Below are 24,397 nucleotides of genomic sequence, written 5' to 3'. Positions count from 1 at the left end.
CAGTGTTGCCAAGTGGTCAGGGAAGCAAATATCTGCCTCCAGCTGGGGGCAGCACAACAGGGTGGAAAGGCAAAGCCCACCACTCAGTCATTGTTGATAATTCCTCATGGCAGGGGACACCTGATGACTGATAAGACATCTGGATGACCGCAGCACAAGTTTCATGCTGCAGGAGATGCCCAGAATCAAGCAGTTAAAAGCTCTGGGTTCAGACTTGCTCCCAATTTGCATACAAGCTCTGCCACTTACTAGCTGCGCGTCCTTGAGCACGTCATCACTTCTCTGAACATTTTTCCACTGCATGGGGATGATAAGAAGATTCAATGAGAAAATGGATGCAAAGGGCTGAGCACAGCACGTGGTCTCTGGAAATGATGTTGTGCATCACTTTATTTAATCTTCACAGCAGCCCTCTCAGTGGGGACCATCATTCCTATTTTACAGGCTAGAAAACAGGCTCAGAGAAGGTTGTAAGTTCCCTTGGCCACAGCTTGGGTAAGGTTCCAGTATCCACTGGGCATGCCTCCAGGTGATGGGACTAGAGAGGACAAGGACTGAGAGTAATGACCACAACAGAAAACACTAATGCTAGTTATAACCACCATCTGGGGGTAGTCCTCTCTGTACCAACCTCTGTTATAGTTGCTATATATAACTGTATCATTTAATCTTCCCAACTACCCTATGAGGATTATAGCACTTAAATCAGTACCTCTCTAACTTCAATGTGCAAATGAATTACTGGATATTTTAAAATAGAGTGGGTCTGGGAAGGACCTGAGGTTCAACATCTCTGATAAGTTTTCAGGTGATTCTGATACTGCTGGTCTGAGGACGACACTTTGAGTAACAAGGGCTTTAAGTGACTAACCCAAACTCACCCAATTATCAACAAGCAGAGACAAGATGTGAACCTAGGTCTGACTCCAGAGTCTATGTTTTTTTCTCTACCTTAATAATCGTGGTAGATTTTACAGAGGAAGTGGCTCTGGAGACGGCCCTTGAAAGATTGCCCAAGAAGATAGGTCCCCAGCCCCCAAGACTGCTTTAATGGATAGACAAGACTTATTTTTAATGAAGAGCATCCATCTACTTTCTAATCATGTGCTCAGTTTCTTAAAAGCCATTGGTTTATGTCAGTGGGTGAACTGTCTCCTTTGCCACTTTCTTTACACATTTGCTTAGCAAGTCCTTTTACTTGCAGTGTTTACCAGAGTGAAAAGAAGAAACTTTTACCATACCCAATGCAGGCTTGCTGCAACGCTGATGTCGGATCCCCTGTCCTAGCTCAGGACTGTGGGTGAGCTCTACAGGTCCAACCTAAAAGGTGGCATTTGATAGCTTATAATTTCAAGAGACTACTTTCTTAGTCAAAATCAGGGTGAACTTCACACAAAGACTGAACCTCAGTCAGCCTTAAGCTCTTGTGCTTTTGTACCTTGCACACCTGCTGTGTCAGAACCAAGATAGTCTTTAAATAAGAGAATGTTAAACCAAGAATGGGCTTTAAAATATGCCATCTATAAGAGGTATATGGTAAGCCCTAAAGCAAACACTAAGAAAATAAGAAAAAAAATTAAGAAAAAATATTTTAAAAATTAGAATATTCACTAAGTACAAAAGAAAGCCATAAAACAGGCACAGAGGAACAGAAAAGCATGATAAATAAAAGAAGTGGATTTAACCATGGCAGTGCCTTCATGGACTTATCTTGCAGTGATCAGGAAGAAAACTTTACCTTCTTTTGTTCTGATTTTTTGAGGAAAGTCTTATTATGCACGCTATCCCACTGGGATAGCAAACATAATACGTTCATCACTAATGAAACTTTATAAGAATAATCCTAAAGGTTAGTTGTACCCCCTAATATTCAATATGATCCTGAAAGATATTAGCCAATGCAATACTATGAGAAAAATAAGAGTCAAATGTTGGAAAGGACGAGACAAAATAATAACAGAGAAGCAAAGTGGCCTAAGTGGTAAACAGAATGGATGATAAAGCCACATTTATCAATAGATTTAAACCTTTGCTCTCCCACTTACTATCTGAGAAACCCTGGGCATGTTTCTTAACCTCTATGTCTCACCTGCTCCACCTATAAAATTATTATTTTGATGATGATAATAATAGGACCCACTCGTAAGATTTGTGTGTGTATTAAATACCTATAAAATGCTTGAAACGTAAGTGCATGCATAAGCATTTGCTCTTACTCAGAAAATGATTATCTTCACAATTCACATGAAAAATCCAAAGGATGCAATAACCTGATCACTAGAACTAATAACAAAGGACCCCAGCAAAATTTCCTGATACAACATCAACATGAAAGGACTGACTGTGTTTCTTTACGCTTGCAATAATTAATGCAATCACAATGCAATAACAAAAAGGACAAAAAAAGAGACATTGACCTGTTCATACTGGAAAGATGCTGGAAGAATCTGATTCTGAGTAATCAGAGAATGAGTTAAACTAGGAAGTGAGGAGAGAAAAACGGTGATGTTGCAGAGGTAGGTGTTCCCTGTTTATTCAGTAGAGACAGAAAAGGGAGTCCAGAGGGTCTGGACTGCATCTAACTTCTGAGGCTGTTTACCGGCAAGCCAAGCTCACATGGCCAGTGAGTGTGTCAATAACTGGAAACTGTCCTCGCCATCCCCAAGGCAGAAACCATAATAGGAAATGTGTATGTCTTACCTCGCTGCTTTCACTGTCCCCATAACCTCATCCTATCCATCCCCCACACACCACACATCCTTCTTCTTACCCTGATTGTTTCCTTTTCTCCTTGGCCATCTGACAAACTCCTCCTTATCTTCCAAGATCGCAAATGACACCTCCTCTGCAAATCCTTCCCTGGCTCGCCCATGCAGAGTCCAAAATGCTCTGCCTTGCTCTATGCCATATTATATTTGTATTTGGCTGAAAGAGGAATTAGAGCCTGAAAAACCTGAACAGACATTTCTATTCACCAACTAATTGCTCGATTTATTCCCTGACTTTCCTTCTTCAGATTAAACCAGAGAGATCCAGAAAGCATCTCCTATTTCTCCCAGAGAAAGCATAAGTATTTGGCATGAGGCCAATCTCTCAATACCCCAGACAAGAGAATTCTCCCCTGAATTCCTTCTGCAACCAACTCCCAAGATGAGGATTTGCAGAATGTTCTTAGCTTCATGGGAACACAATGGGAAAAGTCTTCAGTGAGGAAATGATGTAAACACAGAAATAGAGACACAATATTGTCTTAAGTCCTGTTTCCCTAGGAATTTGGATTCAGAGCAGATGTTTGCAAAGTAATCTTCAGCTATGAGAACAGGAAAATGATGAACTATTCCTGCGCAACCCAAGGAAGACATGAAATGCCAAGGGATGTGCTCAGCTTATTCTCATGCTGCAGACGCTTGGGCCACGATTAGCAAATCCAAAATAAAAACTGCTTTGGCTTCAATAGTGAGAGAGCTGAGAATGGTGCAAGATAATGATGCTTTCAGCACCAAAAACTGAAATCACCTTGCCCTTTGAGTTAAATAATTAATCTACAAAGATCTGGATCCCAATATTCAGCTGTTCAAAAAGTTTCTCTTCTCCCTTCATTCACTCATTCAAAAAATATCTCACAACCTTATAATGGTATGTAAGGAGATGGGGATACAACACTCCTCGCTTAGCTTACTTACAGCTTAGTAGGGTCAGAAACAATGAAAGATCTAAAAAATAACTGGAATTACAAATATGATCAGTGTGATGAAAGAGAGGTACAGGGGGCAATAAGAGTGTACAATTAAGGGATTAGCCTAGTTCAGAGGTGGGGAGAGACTATAGAGGGACAGAATCCCTGGGAAATGATATTGAACCTGAGATTGCAGAATAAGAGGATTCATGCAGGTCAAGAGTGTGGTCAAGGTCATTCTAGGCCATGAGTAGCATGTAGAAAATCTCTAAGGTAGGAGGTAGTATGGCAACTTCAAGAAATAAGAGAAAGTCAGCATAGCGATAACAGCAGGTACTCGGTGTAGTGGCACAACTGAGGTTGAGATTATACCCATCAAAGCCTTAGAGACCTTGTTAATGATTATGGACATTATCCTTAGAGCACATAAAGCAATTAAGCTGGAAAATGACATGGTCAGAATTGCATTTCAGAATTTCTTCTTAACAATGTCCTATTGCAATGCTCAACTAGGGATCCCCATTCCTACTAAAGCCCCAAAACTATTCCTTTTCACACGTATATCTCAGCTTTATCACCTTCCATGGCACCTTTTTTTTCTCTTTTTCACTCCTCAACCCAATTCTTTAAATTATTCTATTTTATATTGTGTTATTTTTCAGTGTAATAGTTTTGCCTTTTTGTGAGATGTGAAATTTCCTTAAGAACAGGAACAACTGACTCTTTGAGTTAGAAAATACCTAGCAATCATTTAGCCCCAATACCCATGCAATTTTAAAAATGACCTTGAAACATTTCTGAGAAGAGATGACGTTTTCTCTGCTTGAATACTTCTCAATGATGGGACACTTCCTGCCTCTGACATCTCTGACTGAAACACTCCTTTTATGGTTTTGCTTTGCCATATTAACATTACATGAGAACACTACCCCATAATGCTATCTTCAACCCTTCTCCCATTGGAAGATGAAAAGATCCACTTTTTTATATTGGAGTATAGCTGATTAACAACGTTGTATTAGTTTCAGATATACCACAAAGTGATTCATATACATGTATCTATTCTTTTTCAAAGTCTTTTCCCATTAAGTTTATAACAGAAAATTGAGCAGTTTCTCTTTGCTATACAGTAGGTCCTTGTTGCTTATCTAAATACAGCAGTGCGTATATCTATTTTAAATATAGCAGTGTGTACATGTCAGTCCCAAATTCCCAATCTATCCCTCCTCCCCACCTTTCCCACTGGTAACCATAAATTCATTCTCTTAAGTCTGTGAGTCTGTTTCTGTTTCATAAATAAAGTCATTTGTATCATTTTTTTTAGATTCCACATATAATAGATATCATATGATATCTGTCTTTCTCTGTATGACTTACTTCACTTAGTATGATAATCTCCAGGTCCATCCATGTTGCTGCAAATGGCATTATTTCATTCTTTTTAATGGCTCAGTAATACTCCATTGTATATATGCATCACATCTTTTTTTTTTAATTTATTTATTTCATTTATTTTATTTTTGGCTGCATTGGGCTCTTTGTTGCTGCGTGCAGGCCTTCTCCAGTTGTGACAAGCGGGTGCCACTCTTCACTGGGGTGCACGGACCTCTCACTGCGGTGGCCTCTCCCATTGCAGAGCATGGTCTCCAGGTGTGTGGGCTTCAGTAGTTGTGGCTCGCAGGCTCCAGAGAGCAGGCCCAGCAGTTGTGGCACATGGGCCTAGTTGCTCCATGGCATGTGGGATCCTCCCAGACTTGGGCTCAAACCCGTGTCCCCTGCATTGGCAGGCGGACTCCCAACCACTGCGTCACCAAGGAAGCCCCACATCTTCTTTATCCATTCATCTGTCAAAGGACATTTAGGTTGTTTCCATGTCTTGGCTATTGTAGACAGCACTGCAATGAATATTGGGGTGCAGGTATCCTTTTGAAGCATGTTTTTTTCCAAATATATGCCCAGGAGTGGGATTGCTGGATCATATGGTAGCTTTATTTTTAGTTTTTTTTGGAACCTCCATACTGTTCTCCACAGTTGCTATACCAATTTACATTCCCACCAACAGTGTAGGGGGGTCCCCTTTTCTCCACACCTTTCCAGTATTTACTGTTTGCAGACTTTTTTTGGGGGGGCATGCTACTCAGCATGCGAGATCTTAATTCCCTGACCAGGGATTGAACCCGTGCCCTCTGCAATGGAAGCTTGTAGTCTTAATCATGGACCGCCAGTGAAGTCCCTGTAGACTTTTTGATGGCCATTCTGACTGATGTGGGATGATATCTCATTGTAGTTTTGATTTGCATTTCTCTAATAATTAGCAATACTGAACATCATTTCATGTGTTTCTTGGCAATCTGTATATCTTCTTTGGAGAAATGTCTATTTAGGTCTTCTGCCCATTTTTTGATTGGGTTGTTCATTTTTTTGTTATTGAACCCCATATTTTGTAAATTTTGGAGATTAATCCCTTGTTGGTCACATCGTTTGCAAATATTTTCTCCCATTCTGTGGGCACTTACTCCACAATGGGAGAGGCCACAGCAGTGAGAGGCCCGCGTACCGCAAAAAAAAAAAAAAAAAAAAAAAAAATATATATATATATGCTTAGTCGATTCAAGGTCTTTTGTGTCTCCATACAAATTTTAAGATTGTTTGTTCTAATCCTGTGAAAAATGCCACTGGTAATTTGATAGGGATTGCAAATTGATAGGGATTGCACTAAATCTGTAGATTGCCTTGGGCAGGATAGTCATTTTGACATTACTGATTCTTCCAATCCAAGAACATGTTATATCTTTCCTTCTGTGTCATCTTCGATTTCTTTCATCAGCATTTCTTTTTTTTTTTTTTTTTTTTTTTTTGCTGTACACAGGCCTCTCACCGTTGTGGCCTCTCCCGTTGTGGAGCACAGGCTCCGGATGCACAGGCTCAGCGGTCATGGCTCACGGGCCCAGCCGCTCTGCAGCATGTGGGATCTTCCCGGACCGGGGCACGAACCCGCGTCCCTTGCATCAGCAGGCGGACTCTCAACCACTGCGCCACCAGGGAAGCCCTCATCAGCATCTTATAGTTTTCTGAGTATGGGTCTTTTGCCTCCTTAGGGAGATTTATTCTTAGGTATTTTATTCTTTTTGTTGTGATGGTAAATGGGATTGTTTCTTTAATTTCTCTTTCTGATCTTTTGTTGTTAGTGTATAGAAATGCAACAGATTTCTGTGTATTAATTTTGTATCCTGCAACTTTATCAAATTCATTGATGAGCTCTAGTAGTCTGCAGGCAGCATCTTTAGGATTTTCTATGTGTAGTATCATTCATCTGCAAACAGTGACAGTTTTACTTCTTCTTTTCCAATTTGGATTCCTTTTATTTCTTTTTATTCTCTGATTGCCGTGGCTAGGACTTCCAAAACTATGTTGAATAAATATGGTGAGAGTGGACATCCTTGGTCTTGTTCCTGATATTAGAGGAAATGCTTTCAGCTTTTCACCATTTAGTAGCTGTAGGTTTGTCATATATGGCCTTTATTATGTTAAGGTAGGTTCCCTCTATGCCCACTTTCTGGAGAGTTTTATCGTAAATGGGTATTGAATTTTGTCTGCATCTATTGAGATGATCGTATGGTTTTTATTCTTCAATTTGTTGATGTGGTGTATCACACTAATTGATTTGTGGATATTGAAAAATCCTTGCATCCCTGGGATAAATCCCACTTGATCATGGTGTATGATCCTTTTAATATATTGTCGGATTTGGTTTGCTAGCATTCTGTTGAGGATTTTTTTGTCTACGTTCAACAGTGATATTGGTCTGTAACTTTCTTTTTGTGTGTGTGTGATCTTTGTCTGGTTTTGGTATCAGGGTGATGGTGGTAGCCTCAGAGAATGAGTTTGGGAGTGTTCCTTCCTCTGCAATTGTTTGGAATAGTTTCAGAAAGATAGGTCTTAACTCTTCTCTAAATGTTCGACAGAATTAACCTGTGAAGCCATTGGTCCTGGACTTTTGTTCGTTGGGATTTTTAAAATCACAGTTTAAATTTCAGTACTTGTGATTGGTCTGTTCATGTTTTCTATTTCTTCCTGATTCGGTCTTGGGGGATTGCACTTTTCTAAGAATTTGTCCATTTCTTCCGGGTTGTCCATTTTATTGGCATATACTTGCTTGTAGTAGTCTCTTATGATCCTTTGTATTTCTGTGGTGTCTGTAGTAACTTCTCCTTTTTCATTTCTAATTTTATTGATTTGAGCCCTCTCTCTCTTTTTCTTATTGAGTCTGGTTAAAGGTTTATCAATTTTGTTTATCTTTTCAAAGAACCAGCTTTTAGTTTCATTGATCTTTCTATTGTTTTCTTTGTTTCTATTTCATTTATTTCTGCTCTGATCTTTATGATTTCGTTCCTTTCACCAACTTTGGTTTTGTTTGTTCTTCTTTCTCTAGTTGCTTTAGGTGTAAGGTTAGAGTGTTTATTTGAGTTTTTTCTTGTTTCCTGAGGTAAGACCGTACTGCTATAAACTTCCCTCTTAGAACTGCTTTTGCTACATCCCATAGGTTTTGGATCATCATGCTTTCATTTTCATTTGTTTCTGGATATTTTATTTCTTCTTTGATTTCTTCAGTGATTCATTGGTTATAGAGTAGCATAGTGTTTAGCCTCCACGTGTTTGTGTTTTTTTACAGTCTTTTTCTAGTAGTTGATTTCTAATCTTGTAGCATTGTAGTCGGAAAAGATGCTTGATATGATTTCAATTTTCTTAAATTTGCCAAGGCTTGCTTTGTGGCCCAGCATGTGATCAGTCCTGGAGAATGTTTCATGTGCACTTGAGAAGAATGCTGCTTTTGGATAGGATGCTCTATAAATACCAATTAAGTCCATCTGGTCTAATGAGTCATTTAAGGCCTGTGTCTTTATTGATTTTCTGTCTGGATGATCTGCCCACTGATGAAAGTGGGGTGTTAGAGTCCCCCACTATTATTGTGTTACTGTCGATTTCTCCTTTTATGACTATTAGTATTTGCCTTACATATTGAGATGCTCCTATGTTGGGTGCATATATATTTACAATTATTATATCTTCTTCTTGGAATGATCCCTCAATCATTATGCAGTGTGCTTCTTTGTTTCTTGTAACAATCTTTATCTTAAAGTCTATTTTGTCTGATATGAGTATGGGTATGCCAACTTTCTTCTGATTTCCATTCCCATGGAATACCTTTATCCATCACCTCACTTGCAGTTTGTATGTGTCCCTAGATCTGAAGTGGGTCTCCTGTTGGCAGTGTACACACAGGTCTTGTTTTTGTATCCATTCAACCAGTTTATATCTTTGGGTTAGAGCATTTAATCCATTTATGTTTAAGGTAATTATTAATATGTATGTTCTTACTGCCATTTTGTTAATTGTTGTGGATTTGTTTTTTAGGTCTTTTTTCTTCTCTTCCTCTTTTGTTCACTTCTCTTATGATTTGATGACTAACTTTAGTGTTGTGTTTAGATTCTCTATTGTGTATGTATCTACTGTAGCTTTTCGGTTTGCAGTTACCATGAGGTTTTGATATAGCAGTCTATATATAAACAAGATTGTGTTAAGTTGCTGTTCTTTTAATTTCAAATGCATTTCCAATACCCTGCATTTGTGCTCTCCTCTTCTCAAGATTGCTGGTTTTGATAACGTATTTGTGTGTGGATGACTTCCTACCTTTACTGTATGTTTGCCTTTACAGGTGAGCTTTCCATTCATAATTTTCTTCTTTCTAGTTATGGCCTTTTCTTTTCCACCTAGAGAAGTTCCTTTAATGTTTGTTGCAAAGTTGGTCTGGTGATACTGACCAACTTTTGCTTATCTGTAAAGCTGTTGATTTCTCCATCAAATCTGAATGAGAGCCTTGCTGGGCAGAGTATTCTTGGTTATCGGTTCTTCCCTTTCAGCACTTTAAATATATCATGCCACTCCCTTCTGGCCTACAGAGTTTCTGCGGAGAAATCAGCTGACAACCTTATGGGAATTCCCTTGTATGTTCTTTGTTGCTTTTCCCTTGTTGCATTTAATATTTTTTCATTATCTTTAACTTTTGTCAACTTGATTACTATGTGTCTTGCATGTTCCTCCTTGGGCTTTTCCTGCCTGGGACTCTGAGCTTCCTGAACTTGGGTGACTATTTCCTTTCCCATGTTAGGAAAGTTTTCAGCAATTATCTCTTTAAATATTTTCTCAGGCCCTTGCTTTCTCTCTTCTTCTGGCACCCCTATAATGCTAATGTTGGTGTGGTTAATGTTGTCCCAGAGGTCTCTTAGACTGTCCTCATTTCTCTTCATTCTTATTTCTTTACTTTATTCTGAAGCAGTGATTTCCACCATTCTGTCTTCCAGCTCACTTATCCATTCTTCTGCCTCAGTTATTCTGCTAGTGATTCCTTCTCCTGCATTTTTCATTTCAATTATTGTATTGTTCATCTCTGTTTTTTAGTCCTTTTAGTTCTTTGTTAAATATTTCCTGTTACCTTTTTGATCTTTTTCTGAGGTCTCGGATATCTTTACTATCATTACTCTGAATTCTTTTTCGAGTAGATGGCCTATCTCCACTTCACTTAGTTGTTCTTCTGGGGTTTTATCTTATTCCTTCATCTAGGACATATCCCTCTGCCATCTAATTTTTCTTTCTGTGACTGCAGTTTCTTTTCTGCAGGCTGCAGGGTTGTAGTCATTCTTGTTTCTGCTGTCTGCCCCCTGGATGAGGCTTGTGCAGGCTTCCTGGTGGGAAGGACTGGTTCCTGTGCACTGGTGGGTAGAGCTGGGTCTTGTCCCTCTGGTGGGCAGGGCTGTATCAAGGGGTGTGTATAGCAGCCAACTGTGTGCTCAGGAAGACTTTAAGCAGCCTGTCAGCTGATGGGTGGGGCTGTGTTCCTGCCCTGTTGGTTGTTTGGCCTGAGGCATCCCAGCACTGGAGCCTACAGGCTGTTGGGTAGGGCCAGGTCTTGGAGAGAAAATGGCAGCCTCCAGGAGGGCTCAAGCCAATGAGTAGTCCCCAGGACTACCACCGTCAGTATCTTTGTCCCTGCAGTGAGCAACAGCACCCCACCGGCTCCACAGGAGTCCCTCCAGTACTAGCAGGTAGGTCTGGCCCAGTCTTTTATAAGGTCACTGCTTTTTTCCCTAGGTCCTGGTGCTCACTAGACCTTGTGTATGCCCTCCAAGAGTGGTGTTTCTGCTTCCCCCCATCCTATGGAATTCCTATGATCAAACCCACCTGACCTTCAAAGCCAGAGTCTCTGGGGGCTCCTCCTCCCAGGCTCCCAGGCTGAGGAGCCTAACAAAGGGCTTATAACTTTCACTCCTGTGAGAGAACTTCTGTGGTATAATTATTTTCCAGTTTTTGGGTCACCCACCTGGGGGGTATGGGATTTGATTTTATCATGATTGCACCCCTCCTACTGTCTTGTTATGGCTTCTTCTTTGTCTTTGGATATACGGTATCTTTTTTGGTAGTTTCCAACATTTTTTTGTTAATGATTGTTCAGCAGTTAGTTGTGATTTTAGTGTTTTCATAAGAAGAGGTGAGCTCGCATCCTCCTACTCTGCCATCTTGTCTCTGTCTCTGAAGATATCCACTTTTACCCCACTCTAATCACATCTCCATACTGCCAGTAGTATAGCATTTCCTATACTCAGTTCTGATAAACCTCTCTGTGATGGATGTGTATTATGCCAACTTAACTGGCACTACATTTCCCAGAATTCCCTTTACTGGATACTTCAGGATGAACATGGGCCAGAAGACATATCTTGCACGATTTGGGAGGCAGAATTTAAGATGTATCCATATTCTTTTTATATTTGCAAGATCATTATAGGGTCCAAGGTGCTCTTGCAACTTTTGATAGTTAATTTTATGTGTCAACTTGACTGGGCCACAGAGCACCCAGACATTTGGTCAAACATTATTCTGGGTGTTTCTGGATCAGCAGACTGAGTAAAGCAGATTGCCCTCCTTAATGTGGGTTAGGCTTATCCAATCAGTTGAAGGCCTGAACACAACAAAAAGGCTGACCCTCCTGTGAGTAAGAGGGAAATCCTCCTGCCTGATAGCCTTAAGCTGGGACATTGGGCTTTCCCTGCTTGCTGGCTCAAACTGAAACATCAGCTCTTCCTGGGTGTTGAGCCTGCTGGCATTCAGACTGGAACTATATCATTGCATCTCCTGGGTCTCCAGCTTGCTAACTGTAGATTTGGGAACTGTCAGCCTCCATAATCCCATGACTCAATTTCTTATTTTATGTGTATATATACACACGTATGGTTCTGTTCACATACTCCTAATGGTTCTGTTTCTCTGGAGAACCCTAATACACAGCCCACTAATGTTGTGCTTGTCACCTCACCTGGTTAGTGTACGGTCACAGACAGGCTCCCACAAGCTCCTCCTGCTTTCATGAATTTCCTTCTCCAGCCTCTCCCATTCCTGGGACAGGTCTGTGTTACCTGGGACAAAGAATGTCATCCTCTCCCATCAGAGATGGAGACTAGGGGCTGTGAGAGGCTAACATGGTTTCCACCCTCTCCACCGGAAGCATCACTCATTCTCACAGGTTTCAGTTTGTCCTTGCCTCTTCTATTTTATGTTCATCTTTACTTCCCTGCTGCCTGCCCTATTAACTTCAGGCTCCATCAGCAGACACAAAAGGAAGAGTTTCACACAAACTGTTTAACCAGCTCCCAAGATTGCATAAGGTCCCATCCCTATAAGAAATATTCTGCTTCTCTAATCAAATCTTGACTGATATTTTATCTTAATGCATAAAGGCCAATATCCTGAATGTGGTCTAAAGAAGGACCTGCATGTGATGACCCCCATACCCTTCCTGCTTCATTTAATACTTCTCTTCAGCCATAATGGCCTTCTATTTTTCTGTTCCTTAAGTATATATGCCTCAACGGCCTCTGTGTTTCTACCCATGCTGTTCCTTCTGCCTAAAATATTCTCTCTTTTGTCTCCTTCTGCACCCTTCAGGTCTTAGCATAAATATCACTTCCCAGAGCAATCTCCAAAGAATCTATAGAATTAGGGGATTATCTCCTTATAACACCCTATAACATACCACCTTACCACTGTAATTACTTATGTAAACATATATAATTTTATTTTTTTATATCTTATAATAAGAAAAAGTTTTTGATGTATCCCCAAGTGTCAAAAAAAATGTTTTCAAACAGTTATAATTGGTATGTTTCATATAAGCACTAAACACACTTGAATAATGTGTCAATCAACTTTATACACACTCTGCTTTGTAATAATCCTACCAAAAACAATATCAAATACATCACTTAAGAGTAGGTACGTTAATATATTTTTTCCCAACTAGATATCTGACAGATGCTTCTGTTTAAGGGTCCTTCCCTAGATAAACAGGAACACGCCACAGTCCACCATAAAAAAAAAAAAGTTGGGAGGGAATTTGCACTCCACAAGGGGCAGCGTGCTGAGAGATAAGGGTTTTGTTCCACCCTCACCAACTAGCCCATTTGGAAAGAAAATGCTCCCAGCGGAACGGGAAGTACAGCTAAGATAAGTCTCACAAGCTGTTTAATTCCCACCTTCGCATCTTCAAACCCTTCAGGTATTACCTTTTAAAAGATCCAAACACACTTCCGAAATGACAGGATGGGTAAAAGAGAAAGATCCATTATGCAACACTTCCAAACAGACTACATGGAACAAGATCCATGAAGATGGAATCACACCCAGGCAGGAGTCCCCGCAGAAGGGGATGGCTTCCCAGCTGAGCCAGAAAACCTTCTCCATAAGGTTAGGCCTCTAAATGAAGATTCGCGGGCTGTGGTTCTGACTGGCTAACTGGGTGATCTCAGGCAAATCACCGAAGCTCTCAGAACCTCTGTGTCCTTGTTATTTTTAATGCAAGACAGCATCTATTTCATAGTGCAGACCTTAAGTGGGAATGTGCAGTAAGCCCAGGTGCTGGTCCAAATCACTTAGTCGCCAGTACACTATGGACAGCGTTCCTGCTGCAGACCGAGCAGTTAAAGGGCAACCCAAACCCCACTCCGCACTGGCTGAAATGCCAGTGGTCCCTATTACACGGCCAGTGCCCCATCACCAACAAGCAGAAAGAGTGGTTACTGGCATCGGAAATTCGGATCAAAAATACTCTTTGGACAATCTAAAAAGCTTCAGAGAAAGATTCCTAATAGGATCCTTTTCTACCGCAAGACAGTTTTCACTTGTTAAAATTCTGACATATCCTATCACATCGTAGAAGTGTGGACTTTCGGCCAACTTCTCCTGTTGGGACCATCCTTCCTGCCCCGACACTGCCTGCTGCTGTCTGGTCACAACCTGCCGGGCACAGCTGCCTTTAGTACTTAACTCCTCTGTCCAGAGCCAGAACAGAGAAGGAAGTCCGAGCAACCAGAGCCAGAGGGGTCCGGCGTCCGCGTCCTGCCCAGTACCCTGGCCAACGACACAGAGCCGTCCCCTCCTGGTCCCCTGGGCGCCCCGCGCAGTGTCCCTGGTGCAGCCGGCCCCGCATGAGGGCCTGGACCCACTGCCTCGCGGACCAGCCCCAGGAACAGCCCGGACCCGGCCGAGGCCTCCCAGGAGCCGGGACTAGAGACCCGGGGGCGGGAGGCAGCGGCCTAACGGTGGACTGCCTCCACCCCCAGTCTGGAAGGGCCGTACCCGCAGGAGACCCACATCTGACGGCCGCCCCCACCACGTCTAGCTGTGACCTGCCTGAGACGTGCACACTCACCGTCCGGCGGCCGTCTTGTCACAGAAATGCCTGAGGGGCGGCAGAGGGCGGGGCATCGGGTCTGAGGCACGAGGGCGCTGGGCGCTCGGGCCTAGCGGGATCCGTCTTGGCCCCGGAGCACAGCTTTACGGGTGTCGGCGACGCCTGAGGTCCGGTTTACGTCTGGCACCGGGGTTTACGTCAGAGGAGGGGAATGACGGGAAGGCTTACCACACAGGTGTTTACGACTGGAGGAGTTTACGACTGGACGCCTGGGTTACGTCTGAAGGGTTTACCTCTGGGGGTGGGGGGGGGGGTTATGACTGCGAGGTTTACGACTTGCCCCGTGTTTACGACTGGCGTGTTTGTTTACGTCTGGTCTCCAGGTTTACGTCCGGGGGCGGGGTTTGCCTGGGAGGGTTTATGCCTGAGTGGTTTAGCGTTGGTTACTGCTGGTCCCTGTGATTAGCTGTGGGCCTGGGTTTACCTGTGGGCCTGGGCTAACTTCTAGTCGTGGGGTTACGTCTGGGTCCAGGGCCTATCTGGGGTGTTTACATCAGGCCCGGACCCGCTGGGTTTTGCACTGCCACCAGGGGCCACTTGTAGGTCATCCAATTCTGTTGGGCTCGTGGGACTCACGCTTCTGCGTCCCTCGGCATTGTATAGATTTACACACTTTAAAAGCTCTGCCTGAGGATCCAGCTTCCAACCTGAATCTTGCTGCGGACTGAGATCCCCTTTTGAGGTGCTGACGGGACTTTGCACACCCTCAATCACTGGGCGCCACCGGAGGTGAAGTACACTGCTTACACAATCACAAAGCTTTTTTTTTTTTTAACATCTTTATTGGGGTATAATTGCTTTACAATGGTGTGTTAGTTTCTGCTTTATAACAAAGTGAATCAGTTATACATCTACATATGTTCCCATATCTCTTCCCTCTTGCATCTCCCTCCTTCCCACCCTCCCTATCCCACCCCTCCAGGCGGTCACAAAGCACCGAGCTGATATCCCTGTGCTATGCGGCTGCTTCCCACTAGCTATCTACCTTACGTTTGGTAGTGTATATATGTCCATGCTTCTCTCTTGCTTTGTCACAGCTCACCCTTCCCCCTCCCCATATCCTCAAAATCACAAAACTTTGAGAGACACCCAAGGGCCAGGGCAGGGTGGAGCAACAGGGTTCATCTCCTACATCTACTCCTTCCAGACTGGGAGAAGAGCTGTTTCACCTAATGCACAGAAACCAACACAGTGAGTCCAGCAAAGTGAAGGAGGAACAGAGCTGCACTGATATCTTGGATGCCCTGGGAGTAAGACCCTGACCAAAGTGGGTGTAACTGCTTGTTCTTGCTTGCACTTCTGGGCCCACGAGCACGTCTTGACATCAGAATCTTGTAACAGCTTATATTTAACCTTTTTGTGTATAATGCAGGTGCTGAGGTCCTTGGGTCCAGGATGCTTCCAGTGACATCTGATGGATTCATCTTTGTGCAAGGTGAGGCCTGCCCCCACTGAGAACTGCTTCCTTCCGAGCTCAGTATCTTGAGCTTTTCATTGAGGAGTTTGAAGCTGGTAAAATGAGATGTAAATGAAAGGATATAACTCTGGAGAAGCCAGATGGAAGGGATGCATAGGACAAAATGTGGGGAAGGGACTCGGTGCTTCTGTGCTCTCCAGGTGCACCACTCTCCCCAAATCTCCACACGCTCACCATCCCGGAAGCACTCCAAACCCCCTCTTTTTGGGGGGCTTCATTACAAAAGGAAGATTGATTACATCATTGGCCCTTGGTTATTGATTCAACCACCAGCTCCTCTCTAAATGTATATAATTTTACATATATATCTTCCTAAACAGTCATGTCTGTTCTTTCTTAACTGCAGCTCTTCACATCCCCCTAAACACTCAGTACCCAGCACTGATGGAACAACTGTGGATGGCTAGCGCATCATTCATTGTTAGTCTTCTCCTTTGCTGGATAAGCTAAAAATACACCCTACAACTGTTCATAGTGAATTTTATTTATCATTTTTCTTCCATTGTGAACACATCATGGACTTACTGTTTACATTTTGTTGTTAACAATTTCATGATGAGAGTTGAACATTTTGTTTGCCAATTAACTTGGTCTTCCAATCAGTCCAATTTCTGAACTTCTGACCAGAAAAAAAAATTGTTGATTTACTCAACCTTGAACTCGTAAGTTCATTGACCACTCTCCCCTGTACATCCTACCTAACCTTGAATAGTAGCTGTGTTGACTTCATCAGGAATGTTATGAGAATAATATTACTGCATTGCCTGTTTCTCTAGAGATTCAAAAATGTGTTTTATGGAGGAACATGCAAGAAATATGCCTGTGGCTCCATTAGCAGCCATTTTCATAGTTTATGATTATTCATAACAATTATATTTTCTCTATTTTATTTTTTAATTATGATCATCAGTAGAATGCCCAGATTCCATATAGTTTAAGTTATTTATTTTTTTTAACTTTGAGAGTGCTACTGGGAAGAGTAGAATTCAGTAGACGGTCAATGATTTCAGATATTTGGAAAGAAGAAAGAATTGTATAACCTTTTCAGCACGTCTTCAACTTTTTGTTTTTCCCTCACCTCGATTTCTTATACTCATGTTTCAAGGGATTTCTTTAAAAAAATAAAAAGCAATTGCTTTCTAAACGTTAACCATTGGGGAATTTGAAAACCCTTCCAGATGGGAAATATATATGAAAAATCTCATCTCAGTGAAAAATAAATCCCTCAAATAGAGGCATGTAATGAAACACCTAATTCACTCCAGCTATACCGGTCATATTGCTGCAGTATTATAATGCCAGATGACTCTTTTAGCACCATGGACAACAGCTGGCCTTCCATCAGGAACGTCTGAAAATGAATGCAATACTATCGTTTTCCTATAGAAATTTGGCTAGTATTTGAAGTCCACTGCATGGCATTCTCTTCATATTCATGCTCAGCAATTAGTGATTTTTAATAAGATGTTTTAAAAGTATTTTATTGTGTTTATTCTCCAGATATCTAGATTGCTATCAAACACTGAAAAACTCCTTCAAGAGTCATCCAATTGCAGCAGCAAAAATCATTTTCCCAGTCTTTTTCGTGACCTCTCTGAAACTTTGCCGCTAACAATTGCGTCCCTTATAGCAGAATTTTTTTCCCTTTAGCTTTTTTCTCTCACAGCCATAATATACATTGTTAATCTGCACTCCTTCCTTTCACCCCAACTCCCTCCTCATCTTTTTTCATTCCTTTACTTATTTTAACCTCTTAAATGCATTGCCTTCCCCAAAGCATGTTATTTTTATTATTTTTCTCCTTCTAAGTACTCTTTTCTTTGGAAATCTCTTCCAGTTTCATGGTTTCCATCATCACCTCTGTACTGATGACTCTGAAATCTCCTTCTCTACCTTTGGCCATCCTTCTAAGCACCATTGTTACATTTCCAACAAGCTGCTGGATCCCTTCCAGCTGGGTGTGGCTGATACTGCAAATATGTCTAAACTGAAGCCTATCATAGTCACTAAAAAACCTGCACATCTTTCTCTGTTTCCCACTTATTTATTTGTGCTCTCCTCCTTTGATTAAACTCATTTTAGTGGCTAAAAGTTATTTTTTACTTTCTTCTCTCACATCCAAACAAATGTTAAGTCTTTTTCATGTGACTCCATAATAAGACTGTCCATGCTAACCAAAATAATTCATTAGTGACCTAGATTTCATTTTCCATAGGGAAAAGCACATATGCTTTACCATACTCTTATTGTTCACTGGGGGTTGTGTCTAGCTCCAAGGTCAGGGAGCATCTCTGTCTCACAGAAGAACTGCTATATGCCCATCTTAGTGTTTCTACCTATTTCAGAGCTCAGTTCCTTTTGCCTGTTCTCTTTCAGTAAATCAGTATAGTAGAAGGAACTTAAGACGAGAACCCTCAATGTGAGTTCTAACCTCTTACACTGACTACGACTGTGTGAATTCTGTTGGCATCAAAATTGTCCCAGATATAGAAGTGGAGATGGGAATAAAAATATCATAGAATTGTCATAACAATGAAATGAATGGACACAGCAAAGTGATTAACCAAACGCCTAGTACATAGTAGGGCTTCTACGAATATTACTTTCCTTCCCTTTCCCATTCTAACATGGATCTCTGTTTCCAGTCTTTGTATTCTAATCCATATTAAGCAGTATTGCCAAACTGATCTTTTCATACTGCTCTTCCAGTAGTGCTATTTTGGTCTCACTGGCTGCTGAATAACATTCAAATTCCTTAACTTCATTATCAGTCGACTAGCCCCAATCTGCACTTCCAACCTAACGTCCTATTCTATCTGGTTGAAAGTAAAATAAATACTAGCCTAAACTTTGCATTTCCTAACATCAAGCCTTATTCATGCTGCTTTTGTCTGTTTGTTTTCTTAAAACCAGAGATGCCCTTCACATCTCCAAATCCATGTTTTAAGTCCGAGTGCAAAAACTACCTCCTTCATTATTATATCCAGGATCCTTTTGCTAAATAAGATCTCTTTTTATTCAAAATTTCCATAGTGATTCAAGTAAGCTTTTCACATGGCACTGAGTCTGTTTTACTTTCCTGACTTCATATTTATGGTCATCATTCATATTCCCAACTGGACTGTATGTTGTTGAAGAACAGGAAGCATGTGATCATCATTTCCGTATTACACACTCTACGTAACATGACACCCTTGCATTGTAAGCGTTCAGTAAATACTTGATATAACATGAATATTCTGTCAATTCTCTTCATATTTATTTATACCATCTCATTAGAGAGAAAGTCTTGCAATCAAGAAAGGGCCCCGAAGATGAAGACGCCTTTGAGGTAAGATATCAGTAATCCTGTAGACCCATACTTGTTACAAGGAGCTCTAATAGCTTGAGGAATGGACTCTGAACTGCTGCCCTTCTCAGGTCAGGATGACTCTGGCTCAGACTGGTCATATATATACAAAAACCCTCCCTCTGATCCTTCCTTTCCCAGCTAACTGAATAAACTTCTTCCATTAAATAGACATGTTCCCCAACCTTAGAGCCAGATACAACCCTGGTGAACAAAACAGTGTGGTAAAGGGGAAGCGTGCGTGCTTTCTCCTATGGGGAACAAAATCTAGGTAAGAGATGAATTGCTTTGGTTAGCATGAACAATCTTATTTTTTTTTTATTGGGGTATAGTTGCTTTACAATGTTGTGTTAGTTTCTGCTGTACAGTGAAGTGAATCAGCTATATGTATACATGTATCCCCTCTTTTTTGGATTTCCTTCCCATTTAGGTCAGCGCAGAGCACTGAGTAGAGTTCCCTGTGCTATACAGTAGGATCTCATTAGTTATCTATTTTATACATAGTAGTATATATATATCAATCCCAGTCTCCCAGTTCATCCCACCCCCCCACCTTGGTGTCTATACGTTTGTTCTCTACGTCTGCATCTCTATTTCTGCTTTGCAAATAGGTTCATCTGTAGCATTTTTCTAGATTCCACATATATGCGTTAATATATTTGTTATTCTCTTTCTGTCTTACTTCACTCTGTACAACAGTCTCTAGGTCCATCCACGTCTCTACAAGTGACCCAACTACGTTCCTTTTTATGGCTGAGTAATATTCCATTGTATATATGTACCACATCTTCATTATCCATTCGTCTGTTGATGGACATTTAGGTTGCTTCCATGTTCTGGCTATTGTAAATAGTGCTGGAATGAACGTTGGGGTGTATTGCTTTTATTTTTGAAATGTCATTGGATACAATAGAATAAAAAATTATTATCCCAACTCTCCTTAGAATTTTGCCTTCTCCACTCCCATCTTTTTGTCTTCAGAAGCGTGCTAGTATTTTGTCTCGAGGAAGATTAAATTGGAAAAGGGGCCTCGAAAAGTTTAATTTAAGAAATCATGGTAAAGGAATGTCTCTTGAGACAAACTTGGACTAGGACCCAGTCTGGTTCTACAGAGTGGGAGACAAATAAAACCAGTAAAATCCCCTAGGATTTTGTTCAATCTGTATTTTTCAAGTACAGTCAGCCCTCTGTATCCACAGGTTCTCTATCCGTGGGTTACACATCTGTAAATTCAGTTAGTGCTTGGTTGACTCCGCGGATGCAGAACCTGCAGATGTGGAGGGCAGATTTACTAAGCCATTTTATATAAGGGACTGGGGCATCCACAAGTTTTGGTATCCATTGAGGTCCCGGGACCAGTCCTCTGTGATTTCCGAAGGTCCACAGCCACAGGGATGAGGGTCCTAGTTGCTATATTATCAGAAGGTATTAATAAAGGTAGACGTAACCATCAAGTAAGTGCAGGGCAGTCTTCACAGTTGGAGGAGGAAGAAGAGGAGAAAATTACCTCATCCTTGGGCTAAAGGTTTAACCAACATTTTTTCCTTTCCTGCTTAGGTGCAGGAAATAAGACTGAGAGGCAGGGCCTATGGAACAGTAACTGAGAGCATGAGACATCCAGAAGCAGATAAGAAGTTCTGAAATACTTTGTTGAGATATTCTCAGCTATATATTCCATGGTACTTAAAGGTCTCTGGACAGGTCTTTTCTTTTTCTTTGTGCTGCCTTATGTTGATCCAGGAATACCTTCAGTTTAGGAGGTACATTTACTTAGGGATGGGTGGAGACAATGCAGCTTTGTTTAGAGGACACAGGGAGCTGTATGCTGGGCTTATTGTGGGCCACAGATGGGGAGCACCTTGCCTTTAGGCTCCTTCTAGATGGCCCAGAACTGTCCCTAGGAAAGGAAGCCAGAATTGAAGTCAGGACTATGAAATGTTTTGTTTTTCTAACAGCATAGCCTAATGTTTAGAAGATAGGTTCAGAAAATAGCCTGCTAGGGTTTGAATTCTGAATCTGCCACTCATTAGCTGTGTGGCCTTGGTCAAGTCAGTTAGCCTCTCTGTGCTTCAGTTTCTTCAGGTGTAACATAGAAATAATAACAGTAACCTCCTTCTGTGAGTTGTTGTGAGGCTTAAATAAGCTACTTCATGTAAATCATTTGGAACAGCGTCTGGTCCTTAGTAAGTTCCATTAGATTTGTTTTCATTAGTTACTTTCCTCCTCATTATTCTTTGATGGTATATGGTTGGAGTTTAGCAAAACCAGGCTACAAAACAATCCAGCAGAAATTCTTATTACACTTGAACAATCATTACCAAATTTTGTGTGAGTATGGCTTTTCTATAGGTATACTAAATCAGGATCTGTTTGCAAATTTTCGACCCCTCATATCTTGCATTTTACTCAAGAGATGTGTTGATGTCCTCTCCCTTGTAATCAACACCAATTAAACGATGATCCTTGAAAACAGAAGCATAAATGAGACCCTCATGCATAAATTGGTAACAGTCCATCCATTCTGTGGACATATGGGCTTTAGTTGCAATCTAGTTCTTGGAAACTGATTTATAATTAAACCATTTTACTTGCCTAGAAAATATTTCAACCTGTGTTGACTTGAATCACAATATTTGGAAAGCACCAGTTAAAAAACAAACTGTGTTTTATGCAAGGGAAACTAAGTCTCCCTGGCATAAAAACAACACAGGGGTGGACAATTAATCTAGGGGTGTGGTCAGTTATATGCTCAGTATGACCCCTCTGGTGCCTAAATCCACATTTCCTGAACCATCATGGTAATTAGGCTAGTCTCTGAATTTGGGCTAAATGATGTGGGTAATGGTGACGGAAGCCTTTTCCTGAGGGCAGATTTACACTCTCATCTTGGCAGAATCAACTATTTGCTTTGTGATTGTGGAAACATTTGGAGAGAAACATTAATTTTCCATCCATTAACTTTGGTGGATATGAACACCCCAGAGGGAAAGATGTGTGAAGCTGCTTAACAACCTTTTGGCTGTTGGGAAGGTAAAAATGTTGCGAAAACATTTTTTCTTTGCAAAGGAAAAAATAGAAAAGGAAAAACAATGATTGAATCAGGGGATATTTTGTCTTTTAGTGTTTTTTTGTAAATGTTTGCACCACCTCAAAATGCATCACTTTTCTATAGGCATGACCTATTTGGTTTATTTTCTACCTAGGTATAAATTAACCCAATGGTCAGTCCAAGTACTTAGTAACAGGTCTGCTCTTTTTAATTATACATTTTTCTCCTCCCTAGGCCAGATACGTTATGTTAATAATGACTGAGCAAAGGAAAAAATGGTGGGTTGAGAAGAAAAATAAGTGGATAAAATAATAAAATTGATGTTATTTTTGCACTGCAACCTTTAGTCTAAGTAAAGCTGAATGCAAATCCATAGGGTCCTGGAACTGATTGTATGTGTATTGGAAAAGAAGATACTACAGTGAGGGAAGATGGGGTGATGGAGGCAGGTCAAATGATCTCTGTGCTCTGGGATGGAATGAAAAAGTCAAGGTAAAGCTGCATAACCTGAATATTTGTTCATTCCACCAACAAATAAATACAGCATCCTCAAACCGCCAGTGTATACTAAGCCCCATGCCCGACACGAAGGATGTTTTAGTTGAGGGAGACAGGTGTGGTCCTTCATCTCCCTATGGCTTACAGCTTAGTGGAGAAATTAAACAAATAACTAAACACACAGTAAAATAATAACCATTATGACAAGTGCTACAGAGAAGAGAAGACGCTATGTGAAAACATGGACCAGGGTGGCCTGGCCTAGCATGGATATTGGGAATGCTTCCCTGAGGAAGGGGTGTATAATTTGAGGTCAAGGGGTTCTTAAGTGTGGTTGAGTGTGTGGATATGGGAGGGGGTTGGAGAGAGTTGATGGGAAGAAAAGAATCTGAAAACTCCAGGGAAAGGGAGATCCACGCAAAGGCACTGGGGCAGAAAGGAACTTTACATATGGAAAAGGGCAATGGGAACGGAGACAAAAAGGACAAGAGAGAATTAAGTGGAGTTTGGGACCTGGTGCTGGGAAAAGGGTGTAAAAGCCCCCACCTGAACTCTGCTCCATTCTCCTAGAAATAGAACTAGGTTTTCCTTTGAAAACCCAACATATTACTGACTTTTACCCAAACCCTTTCCTATCTAAGTCACTTTACTCATCTGCCACCATGATATACCAGGAGGCTCACACACTCACTAATAATTCACTTTCAATTTTGTTTTCCCTTTATTGGTTTGTACAAAATTAGAAGTAAACTCCCTGTTTTCAGGAATGGCTAGGAAATACAAAGCTCTGGTTAATAGGGAAGTGCAAAGCATGCCATATGAGTCTTACTGATTTTCAAAGACGTGTCAGAGAGAGAGAGCGAACAAAAGATTTAAAAGTACCAGGGGGCAGACTGATGGGTCTCGCTTGCAGCTCTGTCATGATGCTGGATTGAAACCTCGGACAAGTCACCAGTCAGGTTAGAAAGAAGTTGAGAACACGGGTTTGTGGAGTTCAATGGTCCTGAGTGTGAACCCTGCTCTCCTAGTGAGCCTGAGCCTCTACCTTAACTGCTTTGAGATTCAGTAACGTCATCTGTGAAATGGAGATAAAATGCCCACCTCACGTGATCACTACAGCAATTAAGTGCAATCACGCATGGGAAGTGCTGAGTAACTTACCTCTAGCAATTATTTTTCTGTGAATTTTGTTTTCTTACCTGTACTCTAAAGATAGTAACGCTTTTCCTGCTTCGGGGAGTTGCTGTAAGGGTCTCAAAAGTGAATGCATGTAAAATGTTGTATAATTTTTAAAAGACATTATGAGAAAGTCATCCTTATTAGTATTGTTATGCTATTATTGTGTGTGTGTGTGTGTGTGTGTGAATAGACTCTAGAATGTTGTGGTCCCTTTAGTTTATCACATAGCACCACTGTACTGTAGAGGTGGCTACGGAAGGTATGTGGAATTGAGTTAAATGCATGCTGACCCCAGGGCATATCATGAAATCTATGTTCTCAAGGCAAATCCAGGTTATCAGCTTGTTGACTTGTAACTTTTTTTT

Source organism: Grampus griseus (genome assembly GCF_964374135.1).
Source record: "Grampus griseus genome assembly, chromosome: 6".
Taxonomy (NCBI): Eukaryota; Metazoa; Chordata; class Mammalia; order Artiodactyla; family Delphinidae; genus Grampus; species Grampus griseus.
The sequence above is the reverse complement of the archived record's forward strand: the minus strand, read 5'-3'. Positions refer to the sequence as shown.